The sequence below is a fragment of the Rhinatrema bivittatum genome, chromosome 7 (genome assembly GCF_901001135.1).
Source record: "Rhinatrema bivittatum chromosome 7, aRhiBiv1.1, whole genome shotgun sequence".
Classification (NCBI taxonomy): domain Eukaryota; kingdom Metazoa; phylum Chordata; class Amphibia; order Gymnophiona; family Rhinatrematidae; genus Rhinatrema; species Rhinatrema bivittatum.
The window spans coordinates 289064932-289074801 of NC_042621.1; the positions used below are offsets into that span (position 1 = coordinate 289064932).

The 9870-nt window shown below is 44.1% G+C and overlaps 1 protein-coding gene across 4 annotated transcripts in view; it reads right to left on the reverse strand.

The window, feature by feature from the left end:
- Positions 1-7957, reverse strand: part of LOC115095975 (leucine-rich repeat protein SHOC-2) — a 147929-nt gene extending 139972 nt beyond the window's left edge. For 2 of the 4 annotated variants that reach the window (XM_029610365.1, XM_029610362.1), the window contains exon 1: positions 7650-7866. The gene's annotated coding sequence lies outside the window, so the exon portion shown is untranslated. Of the gene's footprint in view, positions 1-7649; positions 7867-7915 lie in introns of those variants that run through there. The other 2 variants (XM_029610366.1, XM_029610367.1) reach the window with 2 other exon arrangements.
- Between the last annotated feature and the right edge of the window lie 1913 nt (positions 7958-9870).

Consider the following 9870-nt stretch of genomic DNA (forward strand, 5'->3'; position numbering starts at 1 on the left):
TAAATAGACATTTTGGTAAATGAATTAATAAGAGACTTCCCATAGTCAATTGCAGTTAAGAGAAAAGCTTGAATCAACATTCTAAAATTGTATTTAGGTATATAATATCTTAAATAACGTAATCTCAACTTGTAAAATCCTGACTGCAGCAGTTTACCTGTATGTGGAACACAGGTCCATCCTCAAATCAAAATAAAATCCTAGATTATGAACCGAATCAGCAAATGGGATAAAGGTGCCATCAACTGTCAGTCCCGAACATGTTGGAGGAGGCAAATAAGTGCGTATGGCTTCAGTCTTCTTAATGTTTAAGACCATCTGATTAGAACACATCCTCACCATTATGTGGTGTAAGCATTGAGAAATCTGTGGAGGGTTGATGAAATATTCTGAACAGGAAATAAGAGTTGAAGATCTGCATAGACTTTGTAAACAAAAGTGTAAGCTTAGTAATCCTCTCTACTATGTTGGACATGTAAGCACAAACCATGGAGGAGTAGCCTGGCTGCTAGCCAGGGTTCAAATCCCACTGCTGTGCCTTGTGACCTTGGGCAAGTCACTTCAGCCTCCATTGTCTCAGGTATATGTTTAGATTGTGAGCCCTCTGGGGACAGAGAAATAACTGTAGTACCTGAATGTAATCTGCTTCAAAGTGTCTGAAAATGAGGAATTTAAAGAAAAGATCCATGCAAGAAGAGTAAGACCTAGGAGCATGGTTTATGGCCAGGGCTGCATATACCAAGCAGGGAATGCTCACAGCTTCTAGAAGCTTGTGTGGTCCAGTTCTGGGCAAGGCTTCGTCTGATGTCATCCATGCACGAGGAATGCCATCCTGTTCTCAGCCACACAGGTAGATGAGGTCATTCAACAGGGTCAACACAGAGCCCAGAAAAATCCAGCTGCAGACATTCCCAAAAGGAGAGGGTCTGTGTGGCAACTTAAGTGTTCTCCCTGGGTGAGCAGGATGATCAGCCACACAAAAGTGTGAAACCCTAGTTAAGGGATGACATCTAATAAACAATTAAAAAAGGGAAAATAACCAACTGTCAATAAGCAAGGCAACATATTTGTGGGGCAAATTGACAACTCAAAATAATAGAGATAGGCCCTAGAGAGAATGGAGTTAGATTCTAACCCTCAGAGGCCCAAGAGAACAGATTGACCAAACCTATTGTCACATCAGGAGTTCACATCTAGTCAATAATGGGATGTGGACAGAAGTCCATGTAGAAATCTTGCAAATATCCCTAGTAGAAGCCAATTTCAGATGGGCAACCAACACAGCCATCTTTCTAACAATACGAGCCTTCACATGCCTATCTAAATGAGACCTGCTTGGACATAAAGGCAATGATGCAATTGGTATCCAATTAGACGAGGGATCATTTAGCTACAGCAACCCCAGGCCTATTTGGATCAAAAGAAACAAAAGGCTGGGTAGACCTAAGAGCGAGCTCACACCACAGACTTTTATGCAAACCAAATTGTTCAATGTTTGTTCACCCTTGCGAGTATGTGGACTGGGAAAAATGCTGGTAGAACAACTGGTTAATTAAGTGGGAAGTACGAAATCACCTTAGCAGGAAATTAGTAGAGTGATGCTGTACACTCATCGTATGTGGGTGACCGCCACCAAAAAATATGACCTCCCAGGTCTCGAGACCACAACAGTTCAGAGGCTCAAAGTGGACTTTCCTCAGTTGGGTAACTAGCACACTGAGATCCCAAGACACCTTGGGTGGCTTACTGGGAGGCTTTAATCAAAGCAAGTCCCACAAATCTGACAACTAAGGGCTGTACAGTTACAGGTATACTTTCTATATGAAGGCAGGCTCCAATAGTTCCAATATGGAATCGTAATTACAAAGATATTGTTATGCTCTTCCTCTTCTTAATCTCTACCCTCACCTTCTGATCTTGCCTCTATTATTTATTCAGTTTATCAACCCCTTCCTACTACCATTACTCCCTAATGTCTATTGTAAACATTGCCTTCTTTATATAATCAATCTTATTCCTGGCTCCCAATATAAGCCTTTGTAACCAATTATTCCATGTTCCTTGTAAAAGTTTGCTGTTCCATGAGTGTAAAAGCTTCACCTTGTTACCTGGTGTCGCTCTCTTAGTTCTATGTGAACCATACGATGTGCAAACGGATATCGGTATATAAAAACCACTAAATAAATAAATAAATAAGAACCCTAAGTTGGGCTGCAGGCCAGACTCTGAAAGATGTAGAAGGCAGCTGAGCAGTTTGTGTGTGGAACATGAGGAAAAATATCTAGGGCCTTACTCTCACCATATGGTAAACCTCAACCCATGTTATTGTTTGTAAGGTTTTGGGTGGACCCTTGGACACTGTGGCAGCTGACTACACCCATGTGGGAAGTCCTGTGAGGGGCCAAGGTCAGGCTCAGCTTTGGGACACACAACACAGAGTTATATCTTTAATTAGACAGAGTGGAGAAGCCACCAGAGGTGGCAGTAGTGAGTAGAGATGAAGCCCAGCTGGGCTTAGGGTTCCTCAGGATACTGAAACAGCGATTCCCTCTATGGCTGTGCTGTAGTGGAGAAAACTAAGATAGTGAGTACAGTGGAGCATACACAGGGTTCTGGTATAGAGCCTCGTTGGTAAAGTTACTCCCACAGCGGTTTCTCCCAGAGGGTGACACAGAAGCTGGAACGGAGGCAGGTCCTCGAGGAGCGAGTACCTGGTTCCAAGGAACAGCTCTGAGGAAATAAAGTTGATAACTCACTGAAGATGTAGGCAGCGGTTTCTTCCAAGCAGAAGCGATAAGTTCAGGCAGCGAGTCAGGGCACATGGGCCCTCGAGGAACGAGTACCGGTTCCTGATAGCGACCTGAAAGAAATGAGAGAGGCCCCTGAGGAGCAGGTACCCCATTAGAATAAAGTCCAAAAGTTGGAGAGGCAGAGTAGCTAGGTACAGAGAGCGAATCCCATCCGTAAGGAGATCCCTTGCTAACTGGATTAGCTAGCAAAACGTGTAGGCTTTTGTATCTGGGATGCGTGACGTCATCACAGGGGGACGCCCCTGAGGTTCGCGCCAAAGTGAGAATAAGAAGCAGGGCCGCACGGCGCGCTCGCCCTATGGTACCCTGGACATGGCGGGATGCAGCGCCCAAGCCGGACCGGGGATGCCGGCAGGCAGACGCCGCGGCAGCCGGACATCCATCAACCACGGGAGGAGTCACAAAAAAGGTAAGGTGGGCGGAGTGGAGACGTCAGGCAGAGGCAGTCTTAACAACCCACAAGACTTCCTGGTGAATTCCTTCCTAGAAAAATGAAGGACTTGAGACAAAGCAAGAGAAACTAAGGAGTACCTTGTAGTCAATATCCAAGCTGTAAGAGCCAGAGGCAAGATGTTGGAATAAAAGTAGTCTCCTTTGGTCCTGTGAAAATCTTCCAATCAAACTTGTCTGACAGACAGCTCCCAAAAGAGAGAGAACCAGATCTGTTTGGGCCAAAAAGGAGCTATGAGAATTATAGATCCGGGTTCCTTCTGCATTTTACCAAGGTTTTTGCAGCCAGAGGTACCGGAGGATATACAAAGAGACGACCCCTGCCTTCAATAAAGGGAGGTGGTGCCTGACTTCTGATCCTCACCTCGTAGCAGAAGCTGCAGACTTTCCTGGTCAGATCTGTTACAAAGCAGGTCTTGGGTGTTCCCCATCCAATAAAAATCTTGTCTTCCACTGTTTGACCCATCTCACAAAAGTCTACAATCAGACTCAGCTAGTCTGCCAAGACCATGTCTCTTCCCACCAGATACATGGGCTCTCAGAGTCCTCCCCTGAGAGGTGTTCCACACACACTGGCAGTTTCCCAAACAGGAACAGTAGTCTAGTTTCTGCTGCTTGCTTGGATGAAACCTAATTACTCAAATGTCTGTCTGGACTAGGCCAATTTTGTTGGTCACATGATCTCTGAAAGCTTTTATAACATACATGAAGAGAACAGAGGCCCTAACAATGGAGCTCTTTAATATGAGCTCCCTAGTCCAAGGCAGCCATTGTCGGGACAATATAATGCTAAGGAATTTGGAATACATCAAGTAATGTGGTTGCCATGTTAGTCCACTTGAATATATTAATTAGCTCAATAAAAAGTTATCTTAATTTGTTTCCATTTGTTGGAATTTACTTTCCCACCTAGAATGTTAAACAGAAACTTTGTAAATAAATCAGATTTTAAATGGTAAACCTCTGAGCTGAATGGTGACAGACAAGCTTGGTTAGTCCCTTTGTGGTTTGGTTCCAATGGGACTTCAGGCTCCACTGGGCTTGTCTAATATGAAGATGCACCAAGGGTATGTTATGAACCACTGATGCCATATGGCTCAACATTTCCCAGGCTAACATCTACTGCCTCTGCTTGACTCCCATCACCTTGGATGTCAGTCTAACTAGCCTACTGACTGGCAGAAACGTTTTTGCCCGAGTTGTATCTAGCAGAGCTCCTATGCATTCCACATGAAGTGACGAGATTCAGTTTGGCCTGGGATAATTGATACCACCAGTCACCAACAGAAGCCCACTCACTGTTCAAATACTATTAAAAAAAAACCAAAGAATTGTGTAAAGTTAATCTTATCTCCTCACTACTTAAATAATTTTATATAAACTAGTATCATACAGGATGGTGATACATAATCAGTAGCTGGCTGCTGCTAAAAATATGATCATATACCAGTACCTCCAAGGAAACTTAATTGTCCAAGATAATCTTCTTAAACCTACATTTCTTAAATATGAATTTTTATGTTTTTCAATATAAAGAAATGTATCTTATATCATATATTTATGGTGTATTGGACTTGTTACATATAGCTTGCACGAACCCAGTATCTTCTTGTTCTGAAACCCTGCACCTGGAGTGATGTAGTTACAAATTCTTTAAAACAGGTGCCGTCCCAATGTAACTTACGTTGAAGCACGGCAAGCTTCATGACCCCGCTCAGCAACTGGCTACCCTACCAACTCCAACACACAAATGCTGCTCTGCATAGATGTGCCTGCCCCTGCCCAAGTGGTACTCGGGATCAGTCTTTTGTCGAGAGTGAGAACTTTTGTGTTTCCCTGTTTGTGTAAATGTGGTGCAACAAAGCTAGACATGTTTTGAAGAGATGAGGAGAGGATGCCAACAAGCCAAAATAGCATTACACTATACTAAATATATTGTATTCCAAGGAAAATTCTGAGATACTGCTTTGATTTGGATGCATCTCTATACTAGTGCAGACATCTGAGGTCTACAGAGCACATCCAGTCTCGTTTGTTCAAGGCAATCGGGGTACCCAGGGGAATCATCTTGAACTTTTCTTTGATTAGAAATGTGTTAAAGGCCCTTAAGCCTATGAGGGGATGGTGCATCCCAGTTTCTCTTGGGCAACAGACGTACTTGGAGTAAAACCCACTTGCTTTCCTATGGTGGAACAGGTTTGACCACATTGGCCCTTTCAAAGGACTCCCTTTGCAGTAATCCCTGGTGTGAAGGGAAAAAGTAGTTCTGAGATGATTATATTAAGTTTCCAATCAATATCAGATTAATGTAATGATGTTACTGATATGGGTGCAACCAACATGCTAGCTTGTAACCGAGATGTTTGCTTTGACTTTAAATTGCAGTACACAAGTACTGAGGGTTAGACAGAACACACATCACAAAGGAACAAAAATAATGAAGTTGGCTGTACTAGTAACAGAAAGAACTGTTCAAAACAGTAAGGATGCAATAAACTATTTATTCCAGCCAAATTATTCAGATCCTTAAAGTAGCTAGAAGCACAAGCCCCCCAGACACAGACCGCATTAAGGGGGCGGATTTGCTGCATAGAGGGGGGAATGACAATCTAAAACCAAAAACAAAAATAATAAGAGACGCTACAGATACAAGAAGAAAAATATTACATAGCAATCTCACGCAAAATATATTCATGACATAGCTACATGATAGATGATGGCAGGGAGCGCACAACCAGCCCATCAAGTCTGCCCAGTTTTTCTGCCCACGCAACTAAGGCTGTACCCAGCTGCTAAGTGTGACCACTTATCGACCTGGCATGCATCTGTTACTACTCAAGCACTGGTACTCATTTTAGCTGCCACGGAAGGATGAAGGGTTGAATTACTTTTGCCAAGATTCGAGCATGATAGCCAAAAGATCTGGACAGCTCTTCAGAGTAAACATCTCTGGAGACAGCTGAGGTGGCTCTGGCTTAAAAAAAAGACTGCTGTAAAGGGGGAACTACTAATATAAAATGCCCAGATTAGCAGCTGTGTTAGGGCCTGATTCACTAAGCTTTTTTCCCTGTAGATACAGAGTGGGAGGAAAGCATTAGTCAATCATAGTGTGGCAGTAGCAAAAGCAACAGAGAGGCTGGTGGTATGGTGTACTGCAATTAAACAAAATATAATGAAGGTAGGTGAACTGTCCAAAATCATAAAGGGGCAGTAAGCTATTCAAGCCAAATCCACTCAGACACTTAGCAAAGAGACTAGAAGCCTAACCACCTGACATGGACCATATAACAAATATTAGACAAAGCATTTGTCTATTATTTGTTACACCAATCAAATTCCACTAACAAAAAAAAAAAAAGTTCTTGCTAATAATTGTTAATGCTCAACTAATTAATACAATGACCACTGCCTTTCAAGTGCACAGTGCTACCCTTATATTAACCAAGTTCCAGGAGTTACACTGGTACTTCAGAAAGCTAAGAGTGTTGCAAGCTGTGATATTCTTCATTAGATCAACCCTTGAAAAATATAAGAAAACTTATATTCCTTACATCTCCCCAGTGCTGCTTTCTTCCTCAGTGCCCTACTCTACTACATTGGACCTGGAACGATGAGCCTTGTGGCAATCCTGCCCACCTTCCTTTTCAGAAGGAAACCTAAAGGAGCAAGGGCCAGAGATGTTGCAGGGAGTGTCATTACAAATCCCCTTGCAGTTCAACACCGGGTAAAATCTTCCTGCCAGCTCTGTCTAATTTCAGATTTTTATACCACTACTCCAATCACAGCTGTGCATCGTCCATGATGGCTTACATCAAAATACATATATTACAATACAATAGACAAGTCATATACAACAAATACCCTAATATTAATACTACCCTATTCTTTTTCGAACCATGAAGTTTCATTAGGCCTAACCTAATATGCTTAAGAACGCCAATCTAAAACCCGAGGACATTTCTTCAGTAAAGCAGTGCACCACATTTCACAACTATTACTGACAATTTGCAAGCTTATAAGTGTTATTCTTGAGGACTGCATCACTCCAACATCAGCAAAGATAATGATGCACAGGAGTTTTAGAGCCCATGGGTCCCCTCTTTCAGATGAAATACTTTTCGCCCTATATGGATTACCACTTTATTAACTTTTGCTCGGTATTCTACAACACAAAAGCATTCCCAAAGGATGTGGATGGTTGCGGCATTAGCAAGATGCACCCACGGCAGCAGCGTTTCCTACAAGCAAAGTCCATTGGCAGGTGGACTCTATCCCCTGCTATCCTATGGCCAGCGATCATTTTTCCGAATTAACCATTCCTTTCATCTCGAGACTGCACCCGCGTTCTGCCCCCCCCAAAAAAGGATGGGAGACTCTCATCGGCCGTACCCTCATGATGGGAACTTTCGACCTCACCAGGCTCAAAGAGGGGGGGAACGTCCTGCGCCTCCCAAATATCAGGCACCGAATAAATCCCTCTCCGTCTCCGGTAGAAAGTGCATTCCAGACGGCGAGCGCTTCCACCCGTACAAAGCAGACGGAGCCTTCACGGCACCCCACGGACGCCTCTCAATAGGACCCATCGGCCAAAGAGCAAAGCAACTGCCCCGACGCGCCCAAACCCTCCCGCCCCGTATAAATAAAGATGCGCTCACCTCACCCTGTCCGGACGTCCTGGTGTCCAGGCCTGACGCGGCCCCGCCCCCTCAACGTCATCGCGCTTCCTCCACCGGCGTGAAGCAATGGCTATGCTCCGCCCCTGCCTCGTGCTACCCGCCCCGCCGTAGCGACGTCTAGACGCTCTCTTCGCGCAGAGACCCGGAAATACGCGGCGACATCGTAAATCTCATCACTTTTATCTGCCTTGCAGCGGGCGTCCGCTGCAGTGTGCGGTACCGCTGGAATGGTTCTAGCCGCTCCTATCGCACAAATCGTTGCACTACAATTAAAGCAGATGGCGTCCGGAAGGATCCGCCTCCTAGTAGGAAATAGAGCGGCGGTGGCGCACCCTCCCCCCCCCATCCGATTACAAAACTTTAGAGCCGATGCAATAATTTAAGTGTTAAAAAACGATCGTTTGGAGTTGGCGGTGTAGAACATTTTTTAAATAAACTGTGCGCTGGTTTCCAGCACACATTTTTAAGCCCATGTTATTTTTGTAACTCCTGATGCAATAAACTGATGATATGCTAATGCATAGGGAGTTAAAAACGCGAGGGGGGGGGGGGAGGAGGAACTGTCGCCACCACATAGACACATAATTCCACTTTATCTGGGTATATGGCAGTAGGAAGCAATGCCAAATAGCCGGATATAACGGTACTTATCTATCATGTGGGTCACTGCTACATGAGCGGTGACCACGCCAGATAGCCAGGTAAGTGTTTAGTTTACTTTCCAGTACTAACACCAGCCGTGGAGAACACCTATCCTCAGAAACCTGCACTGGTTAACTATCAACTTCAGAATCCTACACAAATCACTCACCTTAATCCACAAATCCATCCACAATCAACTTCATCTCGACCTCGAATTCCCCCTCAAACTCCATACCTCTAACAGACCTATCAGAGAAATCCACAAAGGAACTCTTCAAGCTCCTCCAACTAAAACCACGCGCCTCGCTTCCACCAAAGACAGAGCGTTCTCTACAGCAGGACCATCGATTTGGAATAACATCCCTTCAGACCTCAGGCTAGAACCCTGCCTCCCAACATTCAGGAAAAAACTTAAGACATGGCTTTTCCGCCAAGCCTTCTCGGATCCCCCAGATACACACTAGATGACCTAATTCCTTCATGATCGATGGAATCTTGTACCTCAATGTTCATCAAGCGCTAGCCCACCCACCTTATTGTATTATATTTCTAGTTTGCTGCTGCCAGCCTAGGCCTCTCTTTCTAGCTGATTAAGCTTCCAAGTTCTCCATCCTTGTTAAATGTAACTTTTGCTACCTCCGTTCATATGTTTTAATTTTGTTGTTTCAGTTTTATACCCTGTTCGATGTAAACCGATCTGATATGGTCATTACCATGAAGGTCGGTATAGAAAAAGTGTTAAATAAATAAGTCTGAACTTATATGGCTAATGGCAGCGGCAGCTGCAGCCACTTAGTCATTCCCCCCCCCCCTCCCCTTTTTTTTTTTAATTATTTTTTTTTCTATAGCACGTATTAACTTTCCAGTACTAAAAAAGGGGCACTGGCCCGATGCAGGATCTCTGCACCGGGAAGTAATATTTGACACTTATTTGCATAGGATTTTCATAGGAGGGCACTAAGTATTACTCTCCTTGAGATATGCACATTTTCCGTGTGCAAAACTCCTTCCTGTATCGCGAGTAAGTTTTGCCGCAGAAAAGGCACACAAACGTTGCGTCCCACTGACTGCACCTTTCAACTAATTCAAACCTCTCCTGGAACTGGAAAGGGTGTTATGAAAAACATGCAGCCGCCCAGTTTTTAGGGTTATAACCACAGCGGCTTGGTGCAGATCATCAGCCTTTTTGGAAGTAGATGCACTCATTTGCCATTGTCGCTTGTTTGTCAGGATTCCATTGTAAACCGCATACATCAGGGACTGTTTTATGTGTCTGTACAGCTCTACAAACA